The 26,939-nt window shown below is 42.8% G+C and overlaps 1 protein-coding gene and 1 pseudogene across 1 annotated transcript in view; one reads left to right on the forward strand and one right to left on the reverse strand.

Annotated features, from left to right (window-relative positions):
- The window catches only part of LOC136114684 (zinc finger SWIM domain-containing protein 6-like), a 195,747-nt gene that overhangs the window by 39,345 nt on the left and 129,463 nt on the right, over positions 1-26,939 (forward strand). The gene's annotated exons all lie outside the window — the stretch shown is intronic.
- Positions 2,963-5,498, reverse strand: LOC139826297 (syncytin-2-like; annotated as a pseudogene).

Genomic DNA, 26,939 nt, shown 5'->3' on the forward strand with positions numbered 1-26,939 from the left:
TGCAGTAATTACTAAGGTTGTCCCTTCTATCAAAAGGCAGTGCTTCCTTGGAACATGAGACATGGAGTAAAATCTCAGTAGGAGAATTAAGCTCATACATTATAATGTATGCCCTTGCGTGATGATTAGGTATGGTATTAGGTTTTCAGATAAAATCTGAGGTAACCACCATCATCTAATTAAAATATTTAAAAAGCTGTTATTTGTAAAGATGCATTCCCTGAACTAACAGCAATGAAATAAAAGGGTTTGAAGAAGAGAATTTTGATTATGACTCAATCCTTGAGAAACAGGGTAGTTTAGGAGCAATGAGAAGGAAATTTTGTATAAGTATTGTTTGTATTTAATTGTTGCTAAGTTCTTAAAACTTAAGAATACTTTTCTCCAACAAAGGTGGTCATCCTGAAGGAACAGGTACTCCCTGGGGAGCATTTTCTTCCCTAAAGATCTTTGGAGAAAATGTTACACAGGGTTGGATTTTCTACATTTCAGTTTTGCAAGGCTAGTTTCTATTGTTTAGTCTGCTGGGAGGTTTCCAGGAAGCTACTAAGAGGTTAGATGGCTGCTTTGACTTTCACTCTTGTCTTCTCAGAGAAGCTGCCCCTTTACAAAGGCAGTCTGGATCAAACTCCCTTGGACCTCAGTACTCTTGTCGTTAGCTAGGACAGTCCTTCTCATTTTTTTACATCCTATCCTTAGCTTGGGTTCAAAGTCTTGTAATGCATCAGGATACAAATGAACACCTGTTACCACTTAGCCCTGGGTGGCAGCTAAAATGGTAAACAGCCATTCTCTTGCCTATCCTTCCATGGGGGGGAAGGAAGGGAAAAGGAGGAAAGACTCTTGGGTTGAAATGGAAACAGATTTAATAGAACAATAATAAAAGAAGAGTATATAATAACATGAATATCATAAATTATACCCAAATATTAAAACACACAGAGGAATACTTAGCTGCTGGAACACATGCTCCCAGCAATGAACACCAGAGGGTGCACACTGCCAGCATGTCCCATCCCACTCAGTGGGGTGAGGGCAGAGTTAACTTTTAAATACTCTGTGTGGTAACTGGGAGTAATGACAATTACTTGAGAGGTTAAATTAAATCACGAATTTACTTAAAACTTAGTGGAATTACAGTGAATAGTGGCTTGGCAACAGCTTGTAACTATATCATAAAACTTAACAAGACTTCAACAACAAAACTCACAATGATATTGCCCTTATGTGCTTAGAATAAAGTTAGAAAGAGAGAGAAAAGAGAGATAGATTAAGATATCAGAATAAAGGTAAGATTTTACCACTCCAAGGGTCCATTGCTTCTGCGACAATCTCTGTAGCTCTCTTGGTGGTGGGTGTGATGAAACTTCACTCTAGTGTCCCGAGTGAGAAGTTTTTTCTGCTTTAGTTCATTTGCATGCGAGATAGGAGAGGGGGGGCTCATCTCCTCTCATCTGCTCGCTTCTCATGCTAATTAAGGAGATTGTTCCAGAAATGAGTCAGTGGTCCCAGAAGTGAGTTGGTTGGTCCTCTAGGAGTAGCTGCTGATTCATTAATTCCCCTAGCTGGTCAGTGATTGCTGAATGACCCTGCCTTTGTTCAAGCCCAATTAATGAGGGCTCAAGGAAGAGATACTGTTAATGAGGCTTTCATTTTGCGAAAAAGAGGGAGGCCTCAAGAAAGAGACACCATTAATGCCTTTGTCTCAAAGGTTGGTGCCTTCATTTTGCAAAGAAGAGGGAGACCTCAAGAAAGAGACACCATTAATGCCTTTGTCTCAAAGGTTGGTGCCTTCATTTTGCAAAGAATAGGTAGACCTCAAGGAAGAGAGAGAAGTCCTGCCTCTGTAGTATTTATCTATTCCTTGCTGCCAGAAGCTGCAAACCCAGCTATTTAAGGCATAACAAGATGCATACCATGTCCATCACAGAGCACAGTGAGTCCTGTAAAAGATGGAGATCAGAACGGGCATTGGGAGCAGGAACAGGAGCCCTCCCGGATGGTGGCCATAGAGGAAAGAGAGCAGTCCCCAGCAACTTCCTGCTTATATATGGAGCATGATGTTCATGGTGTGGAATACTCCTGTTGGCCAGCTTGGGTCAGCTGTTCTGGATCTGTGGCCAGTGGGGAAACTCAATGCATACTTAAGTAGCATTTAGGCTGTGGTTCCACGTACATTTCTTGCAGTGTCAGTATGAGCTGTCTTTTCTGGTTGGAAAAAAAAACCACAACATATGCTGGTTTCCTTCCTGAAATGTGTCCAGATTGGCTGAGAAAACAGAGTGTTGCTCCTTCTGTAGCATCTGTCGTTCCTTAGGTCTTTGCTGTAGAGTTAAGTTTACGATGCCGGACACACGGGGAATCATTTCACCTAATGCATGTGTAAAATTACAGTAGCTGTAAGCTTGGTTAAATGCAGTAAAGTGTTACATATTCATGAAAGTTTTAGGAATACCTATACATATTCATAACCTGTCCCTGAGAAGGCAGTTCTTATTACAATGAGTTCCGGGAGACCATTTCCAGAGTCTCCACCTCTGGCTCCTCCTGGTTGCAGCTGCACAGTGATCGTGAACCCGGGTCCTCTTTCTCTGTACATGGTCACCTTTGGTCCAGTGTGATGAGTTGGTTAGGTCTCAGACTGCTGAGTTGATTAAAACTGGCATATCTCCTGTCATGTGCTCAAGTTTCTGTTATCTAGTTCACCCAAGGATGCACCCAAGGATTATTATCCTTGCAAAGCGTCAGTGCAGTCCTGTTTCTCGTATAATAAGTTACACAGAGTTAAGCAAGGCTAGGCAATAGTGATGTGGGTTAAAGGGTTAGCTCTCGAAATGTCTTTAGTGATGCGGGGTAGGGTTAGTTCTTTAAGTGTTAAGTGTTAGTTTTTAAGTGTTAATTAGTTAATTGTCAATTCCCTGTATCATTTTCCCCTTGTCTAAGAGGTTAGTAAATTCTTTTACTAATATGATTCTTTACCTAATGTCTTTACGAAGTACCTGTTAGATTCTAGCTCCTGTCTTAGTTGATGTTTCTTCCAGTTGCTATAAGTATTCCCGGTACTCTGGCAACACCACAAGGAACACCTCATCATCATACAGACCAGTATCCCTAAAGCTAATATTCCCACTAAAGCTAGAAACAAGGATCGTGACCAGGTCAAGTTGGGAAGCCAGGAAGTAAGGCCTTCCCATAAATTAGAGAATTCCCATGTTGGATTGTCTCTAGTAACTAGATGGAGGATCTGAGATTGTTCCCATATCTTTTGAATATCTGTTTCTACCCGTTTCTCCTGATTAATATATGAGCAACAGCTTTGGTTTATCACCACACAAACCCCTCCTCCTTTTGCAGTCAGGAGGTCTAAAACCATGCGATTTTGTAGGACTATCTTGCTTATTGATGGTATCTCTTCCTGGAGCCCCTGAAGAGCATCCATAGTGGTATTTTCGATTTTCTCGATTGTGGCTGATATTTTTACTATGGCTTGTTCTAGTTCACTAACTCCTAGTTGAGGAATAAACCATCTAGTAAAACTATGAAATCCAGAGGACCTCTTTACAAGAGGGTTACTCAGCACTGAACATGTTTTTCTCCATAATGTTCTGACAATATCTGGGGGTGGGTATAAATGGTTAAACACCTTTTCTTGAGGTACTATGTATCCGCCTGTACAATGGCCTTGCCAATTTTCGGGTAGGCTTTTCCTGGCTCATCTATCTCCGCAAAGCCACCGCCACCCAGGAGCTAGATTACAATTTGTTGCAATGTTGGAAGAGAAGCTAGAGTTCTCAATGTTTTGTATGCTGTAATTAAACCCCAGTTCTTTCAGCTTAGTTATATCAAAGATTCCAACACCCTGTGACTGACTACATTCACTGTCATTTGGAAGTTTTTCCCAACTGGTGGTTTTATCTATGGAGTTCATACATCTAGAATAAATTGTGATTTCAGTCTGATTCCAAGGTACCAATTTGAAATGTCTTCCTATTGTTTTATTCAGGTCCTGCCCATAAAGGCAGGTTTGCTTTTGATTTGCATCCAACTTTCCCCCTCCACCTCCTTCTCTACTCCAGTCTGGATGGGGTACTCTGAATAGTGGAAATTCCATTCCTCTTGGGAGGTCCGTGCATATCCAACAGTCTGAAAGGTTCAAATTGTTCCCAATCATTTGGGTGAGCTTTACATGCCAATTTTTTGTATGCCAAATGTGTCCTAAAGCTATGATCGTGAAAAATACAACTTTCCAGGCTGTACCTGGGTTACCCTCTATGGTGATTTCCAGGCTTTCTTCACTCTAGAATGATGAATCCAGGCGTTCTGTTCTTTAATCTTGATAGCAGTGAAGGACGTCAGGAGGACTTGAAATGGACCTTCCTATTGTGGTTCCAAAGTCTTTTCTGCAAGAGACTTAACATACACATAATCTCCTGGTTGGATGTTATGTACTGGTCCATCCAAACCCCTACTCCGAGTTCCAAACACGTTTCCCAATTTTGTTAAGTTGTTTACCCAATTCTACCATGTAAGAAGTCATAATTTCATCCCCTACTTGTGCAGATATCCCCTTCTGTACACTATAGGGTCTCCCATACAGGATTTCAAAAGGACTCAACCCTTCCTTTGCCCTTGGCCTTGTTCGTATATGCAAGACGGCCAAAGGCAAAGATTGAGGCCAAGTCAAGTTCGTCTCTTGTCCCAATTTTATAATTTGTTGTTTAATTAAATGATTCATTTTTTCTACCTGGCCACTAGATTGAGGACGATAAGGAGTATGTTAATTGCCAGTCTATTCCCAAGTGCTGACTGATTTGTTGTACAATTTTTGAAATAAAATGTGGTCCTCTATCAGAGGATATAACAGCTAGAACTCCAAACCTCGGTATTATTTCTTGTATCGATGTTTTAGTTACCTCCCAAGCTTTTGCTGTTCTGGTAGGGAATGCTTCTGGCCAACCTGAAAAGGTATCAGTTAGTACCAACACATATCGGTACCCCCCTTTTCTTGGGAGTTCCAAAAACTCAATCTGCCATTGTTGCCCAGGTCCATTCCCAATTTGACCCATTTCTGGTTTAGGTGTATTCTTGGGATTAGTCTGAAGGCAAAGATCGCATTGTTGTGTCACCTGTCTTACGGTAGTATACAAATTTCTAGCCACTATTTTTCTAATCAAATATTTATATAGTGCCTCTGCTCCCCAATGTCCCTTCTTGTGCTCATTTCTTATTAAAGACCAGACTAAATAGGAAGGAACAATAAGTTTTCCTTGTGGAGTGTGAGCCCACCCTTCCTTATTATATAATCCCTCTAAATCTATAATGAGTTTCTGATCTTCCTTAGTATATTCTGGCTTACCTTCTAAAGAAACCTGTCTATCAGGGGCTAGGGCACTTTCTACTTTTACCTGTTGTTTAGCCACCCATTTTGCCTCTCTGTCCACCAGCTCATTCGCTTTTTCCAGTTCCGAATTCACTTTCTGGTGTGCCTTGATATGCATGTGTCGAGGGTTGGGATTGCGGGGTGACAATCAAACCCTGGCAGACGTATTGTTAACCTCCTCTCCCCCCCACTTCCCCCTTTTTGCCCCTCCCTCTCCCCCCTTCCCACTCAGGACAGGCGATCGGGAGGGAAAGAAGGACAGAGAGAGAAGAGTTGGAAAAGTTAAAGATGTTTTACTAATGCTACTAATAAGAATAGAGAAAATAATACAAAATATACAAAACCAATCTTGTAAGTCTCAGCAACTGCAGAGCCAGCACCCAAAGTCCTGGATTAGACTCTGTAGCCAACCGGAGCTGGATTCAGTCTCTCACTAGGCCTCAGTTCACAGGGACGACCAGCAAGGTCCTCTCCTAATGTCAGCCATGAGGAAAAAAGGGAAAAGGCAAAGGGACGAGATCCTCGTGATCTCCCACTTTTATATGAAGTATTCACGTGAATGGAATGTTATACACCGTTGGTCAGTCTCTCGATCACCAGTTTCTCGTTGCCCCTCTCGCGAGATGTCCATCCGTGCTTATCAATAAGTTTGCATTCCATTGCTAGGTTTACCAAAACATGTGTCGGGTTCTCCAGGAAAATGCAGCTAATATGAAGGCTTTAGCTGACAGGCAAAAATTCTCTAAAAGAGAAACTTGTTTTTAACAAAACCAGGACATTCCACCCCTTATAATATGACATTCACTGAATACTTAAACCTTATCAATACAATCTATCAATACAATCTAATTAATCACTACTACTATATATATATATACATATGTACATATATACACAGGAGTAATTAATCAGTGGACCATCCTTTGAAAAGTTCATGAAGTTCATTTTGTCACAACAGTCTCCCAGGGCAGGAAAAATGGTCCAAGTGCATCTCATGACCACTGTTTGTGGGTTAAGGACACCAACTTCGAAGAAGGTGTCGGGCGCCACTCGAAGAAGCTAGCTCTAGTTTCATCACCATTGTCTTGATCTGAAAGACACTTATTAAACATTGTTAGTGCAGCAATTCACATCATACAGTTCAGCATTGCATATTTTCACCTGAAATCAAATCCCCTTGAGGTACACACCGAACTTCTCCATCCTTAAGCATCACCCACCAGGTGCTGCCAGGTCCCTGGGCAAAAACAATCCCACGAATAGGTTTGCCTTTGCCTGAGGCAGGAGTAACCCAGACTGCCTTTCCTAAGATATTTTTCATGTGTACTACAGGGACTTTATCTCCTTCTACAGTACGTAGAATTTCTGATTGGGCAGGCCCGGCTCGATTGGTTGATCCCCTAGTGTTGACCAACCAAGTGGCTTTTGCTAAATGTGAATCCCAGTTTTTAAAGGTTCCACCACCAAGTGCCTTTAGTGTAGTTTTTAACAAACCATTGTACCTTTCAATTTTCCCAGAGGCTGGTGCATGATATGGAATATGATATACCCACTCAATACCATGTTCTTTGGCCCAATTGTCTATAATACTGTTTTTGAAATGAGTACCGTTGTCTGATTCAATTCTTTCTGGCGTACCGTGCCGCCAAAGGACTTGCTTCTCAAGGCCCAAGATAGTATTTCGGGCTGTAGCATGAGGTACGGCATATGTTTCCAACCATCCAGTGGTTGCTTCCACCATTGTAAGTACATAACGCTTACCTTGACGTGTTTGTGGAAGTGTAATATAATCAATCTGCCAAGCTTCTCCATACTTATACTTTAACCATCGCCCCCCATACCATACAGGTTTTAACCGTTTTGCTTGTTTGATTTCGGCGCAAGTTTCACATTCATGAATAACCTGTGAAATAGTGTCCATAGTTAAATCCACCCCTCGATCACGAGCCCATTTGTATGTTGCATCTCTACCTTGATGCCCTGAAGCATCATGGGCCCACCGAGCTAGGAAAAGTTCACCTTTATGTTGCCAGTCCAAGTCCACCTCAGCTACTTTAATCTTAGCAGCTTGATCCGCTTGTTGGTTGTTTAGATGTTCCTCGGTGGCTCGACTTTTAGGCACATGAGCATCTACATGACGAACTTTCACAGGCAGCCTCTCTAGCCGAGCAGCAATGTCTTGCCACAGTGTGGCAGCCCAAATGGGTTTACCTCTGCGCTGCCAGTTGCTTTTCTTCCATTGCTGTAGCCACCCCCACAAGGCATTTGCTACCATCCATGAGTCAGTATAGAGGTAAAGTATTGGCCACTTCTCTCGTTCAGCAATGTCCAAAGCCAGCTGGATGGCTTTCACTTCTGCAAACTGACTGGATTCACCTTGTCCTTCAGTGGCTTCTGTAACTTGTCGTGTGGGACTCCACACAGCAGCTTTCCACCTTCGATGTTTTCCTACAAGACGACAGGATCCATCTGTGAACAGTGCATACTGCTTATCAGTCTCTGAAAGCGTATTATATGGTGGTGCTTCTTCGGCACGTTTTACTTCCTCCTCATCTGGAGACATCCCAAAGTCTTTGCTTTCTGGCCAGTCTGTAATAACTTCTAATATCCCTGGACGGCTGGGACTTCCAATTCGAGCTCGTTGCGTGATCAGTGCAATCCATTTACTCCATGTAACTTCGGTTGCATGATGTGGAGAGGGAACCGTCCCTTTGAACATCCAGCTCAGCACCGGCAGTCGAGGTGCCAGGAGGAGCTGTGCTTCAGTGCCGATCACTTCTGAAGCAGCTCGAACTCCTTCATATGCTGCTAGTATCTCCTTTTCAGTTGGAGTATAGTTGGCCTCAGATCCTTTGTATCCTCGACTCCAAAAACCTAAGGGTCGACCTCGGGTTTCTCCTGGTGCTTTCTGCCAGAGGCTCCAGGTAAGTCCATTATCTCCGGCTGCGGTGTAGAGCACATTTTTAACATCTAGTCCAGTTCGGACTGGTCCAAGGGCCACCGCATGAGTTATCTCACGCTTAATTTGTTCAAAGGCTTGTCGTTGTTCAGGGTCCCACTCAAATTGGTTCTTTTTACGAGTCACTCGATAGAGAGGGCTCACAATGTGGCTGTAGTCAGGAATATGCATTCTCCAAAAACCTACAACGCCCAAGAAAGTCTGTGTCTCCTTTTTATTAGTAGGTGGAGACATTGCTGCAATTTTGTTGATCACATCCATTGGGATCTGACGACGACCATCTTGCCATTTTATTCCTAAAAACTGGATCTCTCGTGCAGGTCCCTTGACCTTGCTTCGTTTTATGGCAAAACCAGCATCCAAAAGAATATGAATTATTCTCTCACCTTTCTTGAAGACTTCTTTCGCTGTGTCGCCCCATACGATGATGTCATCAATATATTGCAAGTGTTCTGGAGCTTCACCTTGCTCCAGCGTGGTCTGGATCAGTCCATGGCAGATGGTAGGACTGTGTTTCCACCCCTGGGGCAAGCGATTCCATGTATACTGGATGCCCCTCCAGGTGAAAGCAAACTGCGGCCTGCACTCTGCTGCTACAGGAATAGAGAAAAATGCATTAGCAATGTCAATTGTAGCATACCACTTGGCTGCCTTTGACTCCAGTTCAAATTGCAGTTCTAGCATGTCAGGCACAGCAGCACTCAGTGGTGGTGTAACTTCATTCAGGCCACGATAGTCTACAGTTAGTCTCCACTCGTCACTAGACTTACGCACTGGCCAGATTGGGCTGTTAAAAGGTGAGCGAGTCTCACTGATCACACCCTGGCTTTCCAATTGACGGATCAGCTTCTGGATAGGAATCAAAGAGTCTCGATTGGTGCGATATTGCCGGCGATGCACCGTCGTGGTAGCAGTTGGCACCTGCTGATCGTCAACCCTCAGCAGTCCTACAACAGAAGGGTCATCTGAAAGACCAGGCAAATCAGACAGCTGTTCAATTTTCTCAGTGTCCACAGCTGCTATACCAAATGCCCACCTATACCCTTTTGGGTCCTTAAAATACCCTCTCCTGAGGTAGTCTATGCCAAGGATGCACGGAGCATCTGGACCAGTCACAATGGGATGCTTTTGCCAGTTTTTTCCAGTTAGGCTCATTTCAGCCTCTACAACAGTCAGCTCCTGGGATCCCCCAGTCACTCCAACAATATTGATGGATTGTGTTCCTTTATAATTAGAAGGAATTATTGTGCACTGAGCACCAGTGTCCACTAAAGCTTTGTACTCCTGGGGTTGTGTTGTACCAGGCCATAGTATTTGTACAGTCCAATAAACTCTGTTATCCCTTTCCTCCACCTGGTTGGAGGCAGGGCACCTCTAATTCCTGTTTTGCACAGTCTCTGGGTGTGAATTAGAGGTTCCTTCAAGAGCATCAGAATCTCTTCTGCTCCTTTTGTAAACTGGAGCAGCCACCTTCCTAGGAGTTTTTCCTTTTATCTCACGTACTCGTTCCTGAAGTTCTGAGGTAGGCCTTCCATGCCACTTATTCATGTTTTCTCCCTGCTCATGTAGGAAGAACCACAGTGAACCTCTTTTTGTGGGCTGTCTCTGCCCTCTCTCTCGAGATTGGAAACGCCTTCTCCTAACAGCTGAAACATAGGTTTGTGCAGGTTGTGAACGGTACGTGTCTTCTCTGAGCTCTTTGATTTCTTGCAACAGCTTTTCAAACCGGTCATCAGATTTTTCACACAGTTTCTCCACAGCGGAGACACAAGCCCGTAGAGAACCAGCAAGGCTGTCCTCAAAGTACCGGAGCTGCTCAATCACTTCATTAATTTCTTGTATACCTCTAGCTGACCAGACCATTCCTGCCAATGACTTAGCATATGCAGGTGGTGCACTTTGTACAAATCTGCGCCACATAGATTTTGTACAATTGATTCTATCTGGGTCTGTCCCCTCTTGGCTGTTTGGTCCTAGATAGATGATCTCTCGCACAGCTAATTCTCTCAGGAACTGGATACCTCTCTCCATAGTATTCCATTTCCCTAACTTGGATATACAATCTTCCTTGTAGGGAAATCTGACTTTCATAGCTGCCAGGAGTCGGGTCCAGAGAGTAGCGGCATTAGACTCTCTTGAAATTGCCCTATCAATGGTGGAATCTTTTGACAGAGATCCCAGCTGCCTGGCTTCACCACCTTCTAATTCAATTGTTTCTGCCCCATTGTCCCAGCATCGCAGCAGCCAGGTTAAAATATTCTCGCCTTCACGACGACTAAAGTCTTTTCGCAGATCTCTCAGCTCACCTGGAGAAAAGGACCGAGTGGTGGTCACTTCATCTCCACCCTGTCCTGATGATGCGTCTTGGGTTGATGTTGGCCCTGTGCCATCACCTGCTGCACGGGTAGTCTTTCTAGTGACTTTCTTACAACCAGCAACTGATGCTGATATGGGTTCACCATCATCTGATTCATTTCCAGAGTCTGAATGACTGTCACAGTGATTGCTGTGGTTACAGCAGCAACAGTGAGCAGTGTGTGAAGACGGGGGGGCTGCCTTGTTAGCCTTTGAGGCTGGAGAAGTAACGTTATCTGCAGCGACCTTGGCAGAGGAGCTCTGCGGAGGAGCTGTAGCTTCAGCCTGTGAAGCCGCGGTTGGGGGGGCAGTGGCTGCAGCAGCAGCTTTGGCTGTTTTGCCTTTTCTCGAGCGGCTAGGAGTGCTTTTTGCTAAAGCTTCCGAAGACGCACCGCAAATCTCAGGACTAAAAAGAGACGCAAACCTCCTATTGAACCTCATTTCTCTTAACAGTAACACAAACTGACACACATTCAGCAAACCAGATAACACCATCACAGTTCTATCAAAGCTCCAAGGGTATTCAAAGTTCTCTAACACATTTGCAAACTGTCCCAGCGAAATCACAAAAGTATTGTTAGTCAGCCTTTCTAAAGATTCGCTTGACCAATTAGCAAATATAGAGCCATTCTGCTCTTTAATCTCTCCTGGAGGTTTTTCAAGGTAAAGCAGAAGAGAGTAGAAATTCATTAGCGGCTGCAGTATAATGAAATAAACCAGTGCCATACCACACAGAATCATCATGACCGCTGTCCAGTTTCTTGTTGTTATATAATGAATACTTCGATTCAGAAAGAAACACCAACACAGATATGGGATCAGCGAGCACAATGTAGAAAATAACTGATACAACTTTTGCCATAACATCTTTAAATCAATGTAATTCACTTTGCCTTAATACCACTAAATGATATCCGAAGCAAACAGACGCGCGAGTATCACAACTCTATGAGTTGGCACCATGCCAAGAAAATTGAAAGGTACGTCAGAGCAGTAGAAAAGCCAAAAATCTCCAAATTTACCCCTTTCTCTCGCCCCACGTTGGGCGCCAATTATCTGTCGAGGGTTAAGATTGCGGGGTGACAATCAAACCCTGGCAGATGTATTGTTAACCTCCTCTCCCCCCCACTTCCCCCTTTTTGCCCCTCCCTCTCCCCCCTTCCCACTCAGGACAGGCGATCGGGAGGGAAAGAAGGACAGAGAGAGAAGAGTTGGAAAAGTTAAAGATGTTTTACTAATGCTACTAATAAGAATAGAGAAAATAATACAAAATATACAAAACCAATCTTGTAAGTCTCAGCAACTGCAGAGCCAGCACCCAAAGTCCTGGATTAGACTCTGTAGCCAACCGGAGCTGGATTCAGTCTCTCACTAGGCCTCAGTTCACAGGGACGACCAGCAAGGTCCTCTCCTAATGTCAGCCATGAGGAAAAAAGGGAAAAGGCAAAGGGACGAGATCCTCGTGATCTCCCACTTTTATATGAAGTATTCACGTGAATGGAATGTTATACACCGTTGGTCAGTCTCTCGATCACCAGTTTCTCGTTGCCCCTCTCGCGAGATGTCCATCCGTGCTTATCAATAAGTTTGCATTCCATTGCTAGGTTTACCAAAACATGTGTCGGGTTCTCCAGGAAAATGCAGCTAATATGAAGGCTTTAGCTGACAGGCAAAAATTCTCTAAAAGAGAAACTTGTTTTTAACAAAACCAGGACAGCATGATTGCCACTTTCTTAGGAAGTTGAACCGCTTCCAGTAATTTTAATATCTCACTTGCATGTTTGATATGTTTGCCTTGAGAGTTCAAGAGTCCTCTTTCTTGCAAAATTGCTCTGTGCGCATGTACGACCCCAAAAACATACTTGGAGTTAGTGTAGATGTTAACCATTTTATCTTGAGCTAGTTCCAGAGCATGAGTAAGGGCCATTATTTCTGCCTTTTGTGCTGAAGTATTTTTAGGTAGAGGTCCAGATTCTATCACTTCATGGCTAGTGGTTATAGCATAACCAGCATGCCTTTCACCATTCAGGACATAGCTGCTTCCATCTGTAAACCAGTGTTCAGCATTTTCCATAGGACCGTCCTTTAGATCTGGTTGGCTAGAGTATGTTGCTTCGATGGTCTCCAGGCAGTCGTGATGAACTAGTTCTCCATTGTTACCACTGAGAAAAGAAGGTGGATTGACAATGTTAGTGACGATGATTTCTACATCATCCTGTTCCACCATTATAGCCTGATACTGGAGAAATCTTTGTGGGGAAAGCCAATGCCCCCTTTTGCTTCTAGAACTCTAGACACTGTGTGGGATACTAGCACAGTCATTTTCTGACCCATGGTAAATTTCCAGGCCTCCTGTATGTTCAGTACCACTGCTGCAACTGCCCGCAGGCATCCAGGCCACCCTTTTGCAGTTGCATCTAATTGTTTGGAGAAATAGGCCACTGCTTGTCGGTACGTGTTGGAGAGATAAAGGACTCAGCATTCCGATTCAGTGTGAATCACGCAAACCCATTTATTACAGAAACAAGCCTCCTTATATACGCAACTATTCTCTAATCACGCGTCCACGCTCCAAGCATGGATTCGCTAAATGAGTATCATGGGCAGTCCACACGCTGGAGCCCCACCGATGCTGAGGCCCTGTTAATGAAGAAACGCCCCTCTTTCTCACAGCAGATTCTGTTCTCAACTTCTCGAAGTGGCCTTGAGATTCCTTTGGGCCTGACTAATTCAACAACATATCTCCATCGAACCAAACCCCTCCACAATTCCCCCTTTTTGTTCTTGAATTAGTCAGGCCCCTTAAACAGCATGCTGAATCATCTTTGAAATACACTGCAACATAGAACACATGATTAACAACATAATTACAATTACATATAAGGCTGCTGTTAGAGGATGTAGGAAGGCAGCTAAGATAGCCAAGGCCTCCTTAGAATTACAGCTGGCGAGAGGGGTCAAGGACAGCAAAAAGAACTTTTTCAAATACATAGCAGATAAAACTAATACCAGAGGCAATGTAGGCCCACTGATGAATGAGGTGGGTGCCCTGGTGGCAGAAGACACAGAGAAGGCAGAATTGCTGAATGCCTTCTTTGTCTCTGTCTACTCTGCTGGAGGCTGTCCTGGGGAGCCCCGTACCCCTGAGAACCCGGATGAAGCCAGGTCAAGGGAGGAGTTTGCTTTAGTCGATGAGGACTGCGTTAGGGAACAATTAAATAGTCTGGACATCCATAAATCCATGGGTCCAGATGGGATGCATCCGCGGGTGCTGAGGGAGCTGGCTGAAGTCATTGCTAGACCGCTCTCCATCATTTTTGCCAAGTCTTGGGAAACAGGAGAGGTGCCTGAGGATTGGAGGAAAGCAAATGTCACTCCAGTCTTCAAAAAGGGCAAGAGGAAGGACCCAGGTAATTATAGACCGGTCAACCTCACCTCTGTCCCTGGGAAAGTAATGGAACAGCTTATCTTTGGTGTCATCTCAAGGCATATCAGGGATAAGAGGGTCATTAGGGGCAGTCAGCATGGCTTTACCAAGGGTAAGTCATGCTTGACCAACCTCATAGCCTTTTATGAGAATGTAACAAGGTGGATGGATGATGGCAGAGCGGTGGATGTGGTCTACCTTGACTTCAATAAAGCCTTTGACACAGTCTCTCACAGCATCCTCACAGCTAAACTGAGGAGGTGTGGTCTAGACAATAGAGTAGTGAGGTGGGTTGCAAACTGGCTTAAAGAGAGAAGCCAGAGAGTGGTGGTCAATGGTGCGGAGTCTAGTTGGAGGCCAGTATCTAGTGGAGTGCCTCAGGGGTCAGTACTGGGGCCAATATTATTCAATATATTCATTAACGACTTGAATGAGGGAATTGAGTGTACTATGAGCAAGGTTGCTGATGACACGAAGCTGGGAGGAGTGGCTGACATGCCAGAAGGCTGTGCTGCCATCCAGCGGGACCTGGACAGGCTGGAGAGTTGGGCAGGGAATAACCTGATGAAATTTAACAAGGGAAAGTGTAGAGTCCTGCATCTGGGCAGGAACAACCCCAGGTTCCAGTATAGGTTGGGAAATTACATATTAGAGAGTAGTGTAGGGGAAAGGGACCTGGGATTCCTGGTGGACAACAGGATGACCATGAGCCAGCACTGTGCCCTTGTGGCCAGGAAGGCCAATGGCATCCTGGGGTGTATTACAAGGGGGATGGTCAGTAGATCGAGAGAGGTCCTCCTTCCCCTCTACTCCGCCCTGGTGAGACCCCATCTGGAATATTGTGTCCTTTTCTGGGCCCCTCAGTTCAAGAAGGACAGGGAACTGCTGGAGAGGGTCCAGCGTAGGGCAACAAAGATGATTAAGGGAGTGGAGCACCTCCCTTATGAGGAAAGGCTGAGGGAGCTGGGTCTCTTTAGTTTGGAGAAGAGGAGACTGAGGGGTGACCTTATTAATGTTTATAAATATATAAAGGGTGAGTGCCATGAGAATGGAGCCAGGCTCTTCTCAGTGGCAAACAATGATAGGACAAGGGGTAATGGGATCAAGCTGGAACACAAGAGGTTCCACTTAAATTTGAGAAAGACCTTCTTCTCAGTGAGGGTGACAGAGCAGTGGAACAGGCTGCCCAGGGAGGTTGTGGAGTCTCCTTCCCTGGAGACTTTCAAAGCCCATCTGGCCACATTCCTGTGCGATCTCACCTAGGCGATCCTGCTCCAGCAGGGGGATTGGACTAGATGATCTTTTGAGGTCCCTTCCAATCCCAAACATACTGTGATACTGTGATATAATGTAATTAAGATCAAACAACTACCCACTTATTCCAAAATTTATAAGCTGTATGTCAAACCAAACTTTACTACGGCAGTCTTATTAATGTACTGTTCTAGTTTGCCTAAAGCACTTATTAATAGATTCAGAATAATCAAACAAGTTAATACAACACAACCATAATCCTAATGTTAAAAGTAGAACATTTATAACTGCGTGATTTTGTAGGAATGTCTCATAATTTTACCTCATTTTTGCATTGACTATCTAAATGTAGTATTGCCCTTTTGACTCTCCTGCTGTTTGTTCAAATTGCCATTCTCCACAGAAGGTACACCACCTGCTTGCTAATAGGCTTCTAGACCACCAGGTCTGTGAGCATCTATAACACCGAATTAGGATCCACGGTTTACATCTGAAACAGTCCTCACAACTTATCTCCCTCCTGTCCATCTGCATCCATTGAATCTTTGTTGTCTTTATTCAGCCATGGCTTGACCCATTTTGCAGGAATCCGCTTCATTCCTTGGCCTGTAATGACACAAACGTAACCTTTTCCCCAGGTTATCAATTGATGTGGCCTTCTCCATTGACCATTAACTAGTGATTTGACCATAACTCATGTAGGTTCTTTCTGATTTAGCATGGTTTTGGGTCATACTTGCAAAGTATTTCATCACAGACAATGCTTTTGACAATTGGTTTTGTGGTGTTTCCCCTACTTCCCCCCCTTTTTTTAAAACAAACAAACAAACAAAGTTCGGAATCAGATACGTGCATTGGATCTTGACTACGTACTCAAAATCACAAATCAAATTTAGAGGTTCCTCCTTAAAAAGCTCTAAGTAATGTAAAGCTGCGCCAAGTTCTGCTAATTGGGTTGAACCTTCAATAATTTTTACAGAATGATGCCAATCGTTATCTTCACACCAAACCACTACAGCTTTATGAGACTGCCCAGAACCATCAGCAAAAACTGTGCAAGTATGTAGGATCAGACCAGATACAAGTATGGCCTATGACCTGATGTTAAAGACTTGCAGGTTCTGCAGCAATTTACATTTATGCATGCCAAAAGCTGCACTGTTAAGAAAACCAGCTAATGCAATTTACAAAGACATAGATTACAAATAAAAAAAAAAATCAGAATTAAATTTCACAACTGGTACATATATGACAAAAGGATCATGGCCTTTTAAGACTTAACTTCATTCCCTACATTTTTTTGATCAGAGTGACAATTGGTATATAACAGTCGGTATATCAATCTGCTAGCAATCTCATCATACTGTCCCATACTAGCCACAGGTTGTTTCTATGTTGTAGCTATAAACAGACAAATCTGCAAGTCCAATCGAATGCAGTCAGCCTGTAAGGTTTTCATAAATTTATTCCTCAAAGTTTCTAACTCCATTTTGACTGTCATATTTATTGGATATTGTTTTCCCTTACCGGATCGAAGTCCTGTTTCAGATCTATCAGTGTAGTATTTTGCTTTATCGGAACATTGGCTGTTAATACTAGTGGAAATACAGCATTTGAAATTTCCTTGGAGATTGCTCACTTGCACAAGCAGATCTGCACCATCCAAGCAGCTTCTTGTAGAACATGCAACTAAACAGAATTCTCAGAAAGCGTTATTTGAGCTTACAATTTACTTAACAAATCCTGACCCAAGAAAGGTATAGGACTTTCTGGCAACTACAAGAATTCATGTATTAAAACGTTGTTCCAAATTTGGCATTCTATTGGTCTCAAAAAACGGCCTTTCTTTCGTTCTCTCCCATGACCTCAAAAACTAGCACGGTGAATTTACTAAGAAGTCTCTTACAACCAGTTACCACAGAATAAGTCTATTAAAAAAAAAATTTTGGTTTAATTTCCCAGCTTCATTAGAACTATGGACCCACTGGCAATGCCTTTAAATTTCAACCCTCAGACTCCTTGATGCAGTATTACAGTTCTCTAGCAGTAACATTGCTGGGGGGGGGAATAAAACCTCCCTCTTGCCCCCATCTGAGATGGCAGAATCTCTAGCCCAGCATGAAAACAAATCAGTTTGAACTCCACATCAAACCAACCTGGCTTTACTCCACACCCAAATCAGTACCAGTCTGACCCAGAGAAGCACTGAGCACTCTGACCTCCCCAGAGCTGACCAGCGTGAAAAGACTGACTTCAGCAAGGAGGTAAAATGATGAGCTCTTTCCCCAGATGTGCCAAAACCTAGGAAACAAGACAGAAGCAAAAAGAAACATCACCAACAACCCCTGATTCAAAGCTGAGAAGCAACACAGCGCCACAACAAGGATGGATGACAATACTCCAGGAAAAAGAAAAAAAAAAAAAAAGACAGAGCGCAGGGGAGTAAAGCCCCCCTTTCTCCACTTAGCAGCTGGCAAACAGGATTTTTCGTATTTTTTTTTCTTCTTTCTCTTCTTGCTGCAGTTCAGATATAGCCAAGGCCACGCAGCTGGTGGAATCGCTGGTACGAAGTGGGAGGCTCTGGCAAACTCCTCGGTTACAATGAGCTGAGTTTTATACACCATTCCAATTAGCTCAACAGTTGTTACTTTCCTCAGCCCCATTTACCTTTCACAATTTACAGATGTCAAAATACAGTATATTAAACATCAATCCATTATTCCATTTTCCTAGATCCAAATCAGTTCACATTCCAGCAGAACTTTTAAATACAACTTCATACAATACCAAGTTCACATCCATCATAGCATTTAGGTGTTTGTTTGTTTCTTTTTTTTTTTTTCTTTTATTTATTTATTTACTTATATTTTTTTTTCAGTGCAAAGCAGAGTTTAACAATTTAAATTCTTTTCTGGTCTCAAAATTACTAGATGACAATATAAGCAATTACTCTAATGCATAAAGATGCATCTTAAGGGGGAGCAAGGTGGAATTTTAGCAGTGGAACCGGTTCCCATTTTGTAATTATCTCCCCAAACAAAATTCTTTTGGTACCAAGTACAAATATGCAAATTAAAATACTGAGCTCAGATATGAAAACCAAATACCAAGTTCAAATATGCAGATAGATCACAGTTACACTAATTTAAGACAATCTCTCAATTTTTGCATTGCACCTTTGAAATGCTTACTGCCCAGCCAGGCAGAGGTACTGCTGGGTCTCCCTGACAAAACAGGTCAGTGCGTGCTGGAGCCCAATCGGCACCTGCCCCCCCGCCGCCGCAGCAAGCTGGACCGGGCAAGGCTTTTATTAGTGTCTCATCTCGTGCGCTACAACTGTTATCCCAAAACCAGGATTCTTTACTTGGTGTGCATACAAAAGAGCCAAATCCAGCACATCGAGATGAGACACAGCCTATCACAGAGTTGCGCAAGTCTGGATACCGGAATAAAGCTAACGTGCTAGAAAGAAAAATAACAGCTACTGCACACAAAATTTTACCATCACATTCATGCAGTAAAGAACTAAATTACTCATGATCTTCTGTATTATCACAAAATGCACGTTTTGAGTCAATGGATTCTCATGATTTAACAGACTGTGAACTTATTGTACCATATAACAAAGACCTACCAAAATTGCAACATGCTTAAACAGATACCCACAAAGAAAACAGGTTAATAAGGAAAGCATCTTGCAGATGTTAACAAGTTTTCTGACCTGTGTGTTACCAGTTAATTCTCTCTCAGCTTGTTGAAGTTCAAATCGCCCCGCCTGTAAAACTGTCTGAAAAGATTTAATGATTTCTTGTCCGAGTGCTTTCCTATGTTTTAAAACACCTCCCAATACCGATTTTTTAGGAACACAACTGAAAACAATCATTCCTGACCCCATCTTGCAAGTAAAAACCTTGAAAAGAGGGAGGGAGGGGGGGAAGCACAGGGCTGCTTGCAGCGTGAGTGGGAAAAGCGGGGAGAAGGTTTTACGGCGCACTTAAAAACAACTAGTAAAACAATTAACTCACATTCCTGACAAGCTGCTTGATTTTCAGAGAGGCAGTACACAGGAGCACATAATATGTACTGTAAAACTCGCAAATAACATGCTGATAGCAAACATTAGCATTCTCTACTGCTAATTTCAACACCAGTGCTTCCTTAACTTCTAAGTTTTCAACCTGCTTATTGATGGCCTCTTGAAGGTGGTCAATAAATTGCATGTAATTCTCATTGGGACCCCGATTAATAGTTGCAAATGATTTGGCTGCTTTGTTGGTTTCAGGCACCTCTCTCATAGCTTGATATTGCTGACTGTTGGATTCACTCGCTAATAGCTGATCTGATCTTTCACATAGTTCTTTTGCCCGGTTCTTATCCCGCGACTCCTTCTGCTCTCTCATGGAAGTTGGAGGGTTAAAAGGCGGTAAAAGCAGATACAAACTGGTAAAAGGGCTTGTTTACAACTTTAGCATGTCAGGTTTCACAGGTTCTTTGGGCAAGTTGTCTGTTTCCAATCCTTTGGACTTGCTGTTCTCATCAGGGTTGGGTAATAGTGTAGGAGGACACCCGCTCGGCATTTTTCCTCCCCCCGCCCCAGACTGCTGAGCTTGTTCTTCAGAAAATACGCTTTGCTCCATAACTTCACTCTTCCCTCCTCCTGCCCCCAGCCGCTCACCTTTTCCGGTGATCCGTCGACGACTTTATCCACGGAACATCTGTACGCCTCTGCCCGGTTCTCAGTCCAGCTGAACTGCCTCCGGCTGGGCCTCTCCAGGCTTTTCCCTGATCGCAGTGAGACGCCATTCAGAGTATCACGTCGTGGTCACCATTTGTTGGAGCAATAAAGGACTTAGCATTCCGATTCAATGTGAATCACGCAAAGCCGTTTATTACAGAAACAAGCCTCCTTATATACGCAACTATTCTCTAATCACGCGTCCACGCTCCAAGCATGGATTCGCTAAATGAGTATCATGGGCAGTCCACACGCTGGAGCCCCACCGATGATAGGTCCGACGACTCACGCCATGCTGAGGCCCTGTTAATGAAGTGTCGAGGGTTAGGATTGCGGGGTGACAATCAAACCCTGGCAGATGTATCGTTAACCTCCTCTCCCCCCCCACTTCCCCCTTTTTGCCCTCCCTCTCCCCCCTTCCCACTCAGGACGGGCGATCGGGAGGGAAAGAAGGACAGAGAGAAGAGAGTTGGAAAAGTTAAAGATGTTTTACTAAGGCTACTAATAAGAATAGAGAAAATAATACAAAATATACAAAACCAATCTTGTAAGTCTCAGCAACTGCAGAGCCAGCACCCAAAGTCCTGGATTAGACTGTAGCCAACTGGAGCTGGATTCAGTCTGTCACTAGGCCTCAGTTCGCAGGGACGACCAGCAAGGTCCTCTCCTAATGTCAGCCATGAGGAAAAAGGGAAAAAGACAAAAGGGAAAAGGGAAAGGGACGAGATCCTCGTGATCTCCCACTTTTATATGAAGTATTCACGTGAATGGAATGTTATACACCGTTGGTCAGTCTCTCGGACATCAGTTTCTCGTTGCCCCTCTCGCGAGATGTTCATCCGTGCTTATCAATAAGTTTGCATTCCATTGCTGGGTTTAACCAAAACATGTGTCGGGTTCTCCAGGAAAATGCAGCTAATATGAAGGCTTTAGCTGACAGGCAAATTCACTAAAAGAGAACTTGTTTTTAACAAAACCAGGACATGAAGAAACGCCCCTCTTTCTCACAGCAGATTCTGTTCTCAACTTCTTGAAGTGGCCTTCAGATTCCTTTGGGCCTGACTAATTCAACAACATATCTCCTTCTAATGAAACCCCTCCACAGGTACGGGCCAAGATCCTGTGCCAGTATACCCAAGGCTATTCCCTGCTTCTCGTGAGAGAATAGAAAACATGGTTTACTCACATCTGAGAGTCCTAGAGCATGGGCTGACATCAAAGCTCTTTTAAGTCCTTCAAAGGCTCTCGTAGCTTCTTTATTCCATTGCAGGCATTTCTGATCTGTGGCTATTAGTGCATACAATGGTTTGACAAGCAATCCATAATTATAGATCCACAACCGGCACCACCCTGTCATGCCCAAAAAGGTCCGTAATTCTTTTACAGTTTGAGGCTTTGGAGTTTGGCATATAACCTCCTTACGAGCCTGTCCCAGGGTCCTCTGCCCAGCACTAATTTCATAGCCCAAATAAGTTACTTGTTGTTGTATCATCTGGGCTTTCTTCTGTGATACCCGATATCCTTGGAGCCCCAAAAAGTTCAATAAACTTACAGTCCAAGTTATGCATGTCTTTTTTGTTTTGGTGGCGATCAAAATGTCATCCCCATATTGTAGCATTTGTCCTTCATCGGATGGAGCTTCCCAAGATTCAATATCTTTAGCGAGCTGATTTCCAAATATTGTTAGGCTGTTCTTAAATCCTTGTGGCAACACCGTCTATGTGAGCTGGGTTTTATGTCCACTTTTAGGGTTTTCCCATTCAAATGCAAATATTGTCTGGCTGGCTTCATGGAGAGGGAGGCAAAAAAAGGTGTCCTTTAGAACAGTAAACCAAGTCAAATCAGGTGTTAATACGGTTAGAAGTATGTATGGGTTTGCTATCACTGGGTAGAGGTCCTTGGTTATTCTGTTTATAGGTCGTAAGTCCTGAACCACCTGATATGACCCATCCAGTTTATGGACAGACAATATAGGGGTGTTATAACTGGACTCACATTCCTTCAGTAACCCAATTTGTAGAAATTCCTTCCCTGTCCTCCCTTTTCAAAGGGTATTCTTTTATCCTTACCGGCTTTTCTCCTTCTTTGATCTTTACATTGACAGGTGCAGCATTTTTGGCTCTTCCAGGTATATCAGTAGCCCATACCCCAGGATACACTTGGTTCACAACTTCTTCATTACTCTTGCCTTTTGTGGGAACAGTTGCTAAAAGCAAGCCCATTATTTTCATATGTTGCTGATCATTTACCTCCAGAGTAATTTCTCCTTTTTCTAATCTGATTACCGCACCCATTTGTTCTAACAGATCTTTTCCCAAAAGAGGTTTCGGGGAATTGGGCATATATAAAAATTTATGAATACCTACTTGCTTGCCCAATTTGTATTTTAAAGGTTCACAAAAATATGCTTTTTCATTTTGACCAGTAGCTCCGTTTACTACTACATAATCATTACTTATTGGCATTAATGCTTGATTAAGGACTGAAAATGTTGCTCCTGTATCTACCAAAAATTCCACTTGTTTTTGTTCTTTCCCTAGCTTCATTATAACCAGTGGATCCACTAGGGTAGATTCCCCAGGTCCCCGTCAATCTCTTTCAACATTTACCACTGTCCGATTCCCCTTCTGTCTACTTCCTCTGTTCCTTTCTCAACATTCACGTTTCCAATGGCCTTTTTTTTCCACACCATGCACACTGATCTCTGTCTAAAGGCTTTCGAAATCTTTCAACCCTTTCAGTTTCCCTACTCTCTTGCAATGCTGCTACTATCATACGCCTATCCTTTCGACGATCTTCCTGTTCTGTATTACTGAATATTCTCTAAGCTTCATCTAACAATGTTTCCAAATTTCTACTCTGTTGCTTTCAGTTTCTGTAACTTCCTTTGAATATCATTTGCTGACTGACCTATAAATAATGACACTAACTGCTGTATCCCTACTTCTGAACCTGGGTCAAGAGGTGTATGTCTTCTCATGGTATCTCGCAACTTATCCAGGAATTCTGTGGGGGTTTCTTTCGGCCCTTGCCAGATAGCATACAAGGCTGACCAATTAATCGTTCGTGGGACGGCTCGCTCCATCCCTTTCACAACCCAGTTTCTATATTGGTTTAATAATTCCATGTGTGCTCCTCTATTTGGATCCCAATGAGGGTCCTGTAAGGAAAAGTAGTTTTTCACATCTCTTCCTGCATCACCAATTTGGTTAATAGCCAAATCTTGGGTTGTTTTCAATATTAGCTGTTTTTCAGTTTCTGTCATATGGTCCAATAACAGTTGTATATCATTCCAATCGGGGTTACGTTGTTTGATCAAAAACTGGAAATGCCTAGCAACCCCCACAGAATCACTCTGATAGCCCTTGGCTACTGTTTTCCATGTCTCAAGATCAAATGAGGAGAAGGGTACCCTTATTAGGACTGGTTCCCCTTCTGGTCCCACTGCCTCTCTGCGGGGAGCTTGCAATGTTTCCTTACTTCGGATGTGAGAGGATACAGGGCTATCCTGAGAGGTATCTGACTGCCCCCCCACAGTCCCGTCCTCCCGCGCTGCTCCACATTCCTCTCGCCCCCCTGCTGGAGGCTTGTAATACTCTAGCAGATCCTCTAATCCAGGACTCCTTATTTTTTCTGGGTTTACACATCTTTCTTCTATATTGCATCCTAAACAACATTTCTGGGACTTATTGGCTTTCTCTTTTTTCTTAATTTCCTTTTCTAAAGCTAGTACCATAGGGTCCTGGGGAGGCTTTAACCCACAGTCCCTCTAATACTCATGGTGATTTCTAAGGATGAAAAACATATCTGCATATGTGACCTCATCCCACTTTCCTTCCCTTCTCAAAAATAACATTAATTGTAGTAGAGTGTTATAATTTAAAGTTCCATTGATAGGCCACTTTTCCTCATTCTCTAATTTATAGAGTGGCCACCATTGATTACAATATTTAATAAGGGTCCTTTTGCTTTCCGTACCCCCTGTCCCAACAATTTCCTTCCAATGAGCTAATATGCAACCAAGGGGGCTTTTCTTTAGTAATCCACTTTGAGTGTTACCCATTACTGTTTCTCAAACAATAAATATTTTAGTTCGCGATAAAATAATTCAGTAACATGTCCCGGAACCAGGAACCACACCACGTGATGTTTTAAACTCGTTTTCCGCCTTATACAAATCACAGGCTAAAATATTCCATCTTACATTTAAACAGTAATTACTGGTTCAACAATAAAAATCAGATTCAAACTGTCTTGCACACACACAGAGACACCTTTTGCAGGCTAGTTAGTTTTACGACAGATAGCTATCCCACACAGTGCTTAGAATGGCATGCATGGAATGCCCGGACACTTACAAAAGATAACATACAGTTATAAACCAATTATTCCTTTTCAGCAGCTGAAAAAAAGATTTCTGCATTATTCTTCACTCTTGCTAAATTAGTCATTAGCAAAAGTCCATCCTGGCTCTCAGAATCGAGACGCAGAAACCCCAGAGTTGCTCGATCTACCCCCAAGATCGCTAGCGGCTGTACCCACAAACAGACAGCAACTCTCACATTTTTCCCAGGTACCTTCCCACCGCGGAACTCTGGCCACGCGTGAGATGTCTCTCCACGCCTTACTGGCTCACCGCCAAATGCAATTAAATGCAATTATATTATAATATACCTTATCCGCTCTCGTGGCTGGAGGTCTTTTGTCTGCTCCTGCAATGAACAACAGAGATGGAGATCTTTACGAAAAAAAAATTGGGGCGCGCCTAAGATCTTCTCAGCTGTTCAAGCAGGAAGCAGAACGCCTCCTGCCTGGCTCGCCAAAATGTGGCGCGGAATGACCTTACAACCCTTGAAGTTATAAGGAAGGCATGCATTTATTTACGACACTGGACACACGGGGAATCATTTCACCTAATGCGTGTGTAAAATTACAGTAGCTGTGAGCTTGGTTAAATGCAGTAAAGTGTTACATATTCATGAAAGTTTCAGGAACGCCTATACATATTTATAACCTGTCCCCGAGAAGGTGGTTCTTATTACAATGAGTTCCGGGAGACCATTTCCAGAGTCTCCACCTCTGGCTCCTCCTGGTTGCAGCTGCACAGTGATCGTGAACCCAGGTCCTCTTCTATGTACACGGTCACCTTTGGTCCAGTGTGATGAGTTGGTTAGGACTCAGACTGCTGAGTTGGTTAAAACTGGCGTATCTCCTGTCCTATGTTCAAGTTTCTGTTATCTAGTTCACCTAAGGATGCATCGAGGATGCACCCAAGGATTATTATCCTTGCAAAGCGTCAGTGCAGTCCTGTTTCTCGTATAATAAGTTACACAGAGTTAAGCAAGGCTAGGCAATAGTGATGTGGGTTAAAGGGTTAGCTCTCGAAATGTCTTTAGTGATGTGGGGTAGGGTTAGTTCTTTAAGTGTTAAGTGTTAGTTTTTAAGTGTTAATTAGTTAATTGTCAATTCCCTGTATCAAAGAAAGCAAGTGATACACTTCAGTGCAACATAGTAACAGCTTCTTGAAAATGCCCGGTATCTGTGCAGTTAACTGTCCACTGAAGTACAAACTGTAAAGTTAGGTAAGGGACAAGTTAAGGTCATTTGAAACTTAGGTTTTTTTAGGCCTCTTATGGATAAAATATGGGTTTGTAGAGATGACTGAGAATGAGATCTTTTGAAAGTGCAGAGCTCACTGGAGAAAACCATGTCTTATCCTGCATAAATGAAATGTAAGAATTCAGTTTGTTCTTAAATAAAACTTGTGAAGAGTTGCTGACTTAAAAAAGAGTGAAGTTTATCACTGGAGTTTGTCTTTAAGAATAGTTGCAAGGTTAGTTAGCAATTTATATTTAACTGCAATAAAAATAAATGATTATTGATTATAAGAGCTGCCTTAGCTTTTCTCTTGAAATGGAAACTTTAACTGTATGATTTTTATGCTGAGTTGTCCTTTTGATTCCCCTCACTTGCTTCTCTAACACATGAACAAGGATTTCCTCTTTTTAAAATTTGTTTTGCACTAGTTATATTTTTATAACCTTATTTATCTACCTTACAAAGTATGAATGATTTGTTGAGAGTTTATAAAGTCATCTTGTTTGGTCGACTTGATAGAGATATCCATAGATGACTGAAGGATTTCTTCAGAGCTTGTGTACACTGTCACTCCAGTACTTCCCCGTCACTTCTGCCCTTACTCACCTGTACTCATTTTTTTTTCCTGCTTGTGCTAAATCCTGTATAAACTGATGTTACCAGTCAGACCTTGCTGTGAAAAGTTTATTCTTAAAATTGTGGTGCAAAAGGGTGTAGCAAAAGAAAAACTGAAGGAGAAGAGTGAATGAGAACAAAGATGTACAAGTGTGGTTTCACAGGCTAAATAGATACATAATTACAGTGTTGTGTAATTGTCAACTGAAGTATTCAGAAATAATAATTAATTTATTCTGAAATCAAAAGGCCTAAAAAAAGCCAACCAAACAAAAACAACCAAACAAAAAAAAACCCTCCAAAAAACGGTAGGAGATAATTTTCAAATTCCATTGTTACTTCTAATGCTTTAGAGGTTTGCGGTTTTCAAACTGTCCTCTGCAGCTAAAAAATTCACAAACAATCCAAAGGTCAAAAAGCAGACACAAATAAAACGTTACTGTTTTAAATGAGAGAAGCCCAATGGTAAGTAAAAAAAAACATGAGAAATTTAGGAATGGGATTATTCTAGGAAGTCTTTTGAAAATAGCAGCTGCCTGTCCTTGTATCAAGGTTTTCAGCTTTTTCAAATGGTAAACTAGTAGTGAAACACAAACCTGGTGGGCTGGTTTGGCTG

The sequence above is a fragment of the Patagioenas fasciata genome, chromosome W, assembly GCF_037038585.1.
Source record: "Patagioenas fasciata isolate bPatFas1 chromosome W, bPatFas1.hap1, whole genome shotgun sequence".
Taxonomy (NCBI): domain Eukaryota; kingdom Metazoa; phylum Chordata; class Aves; order Columbiformes; family Columbidae; genus Patagioenas; species Patagioenas fasciata.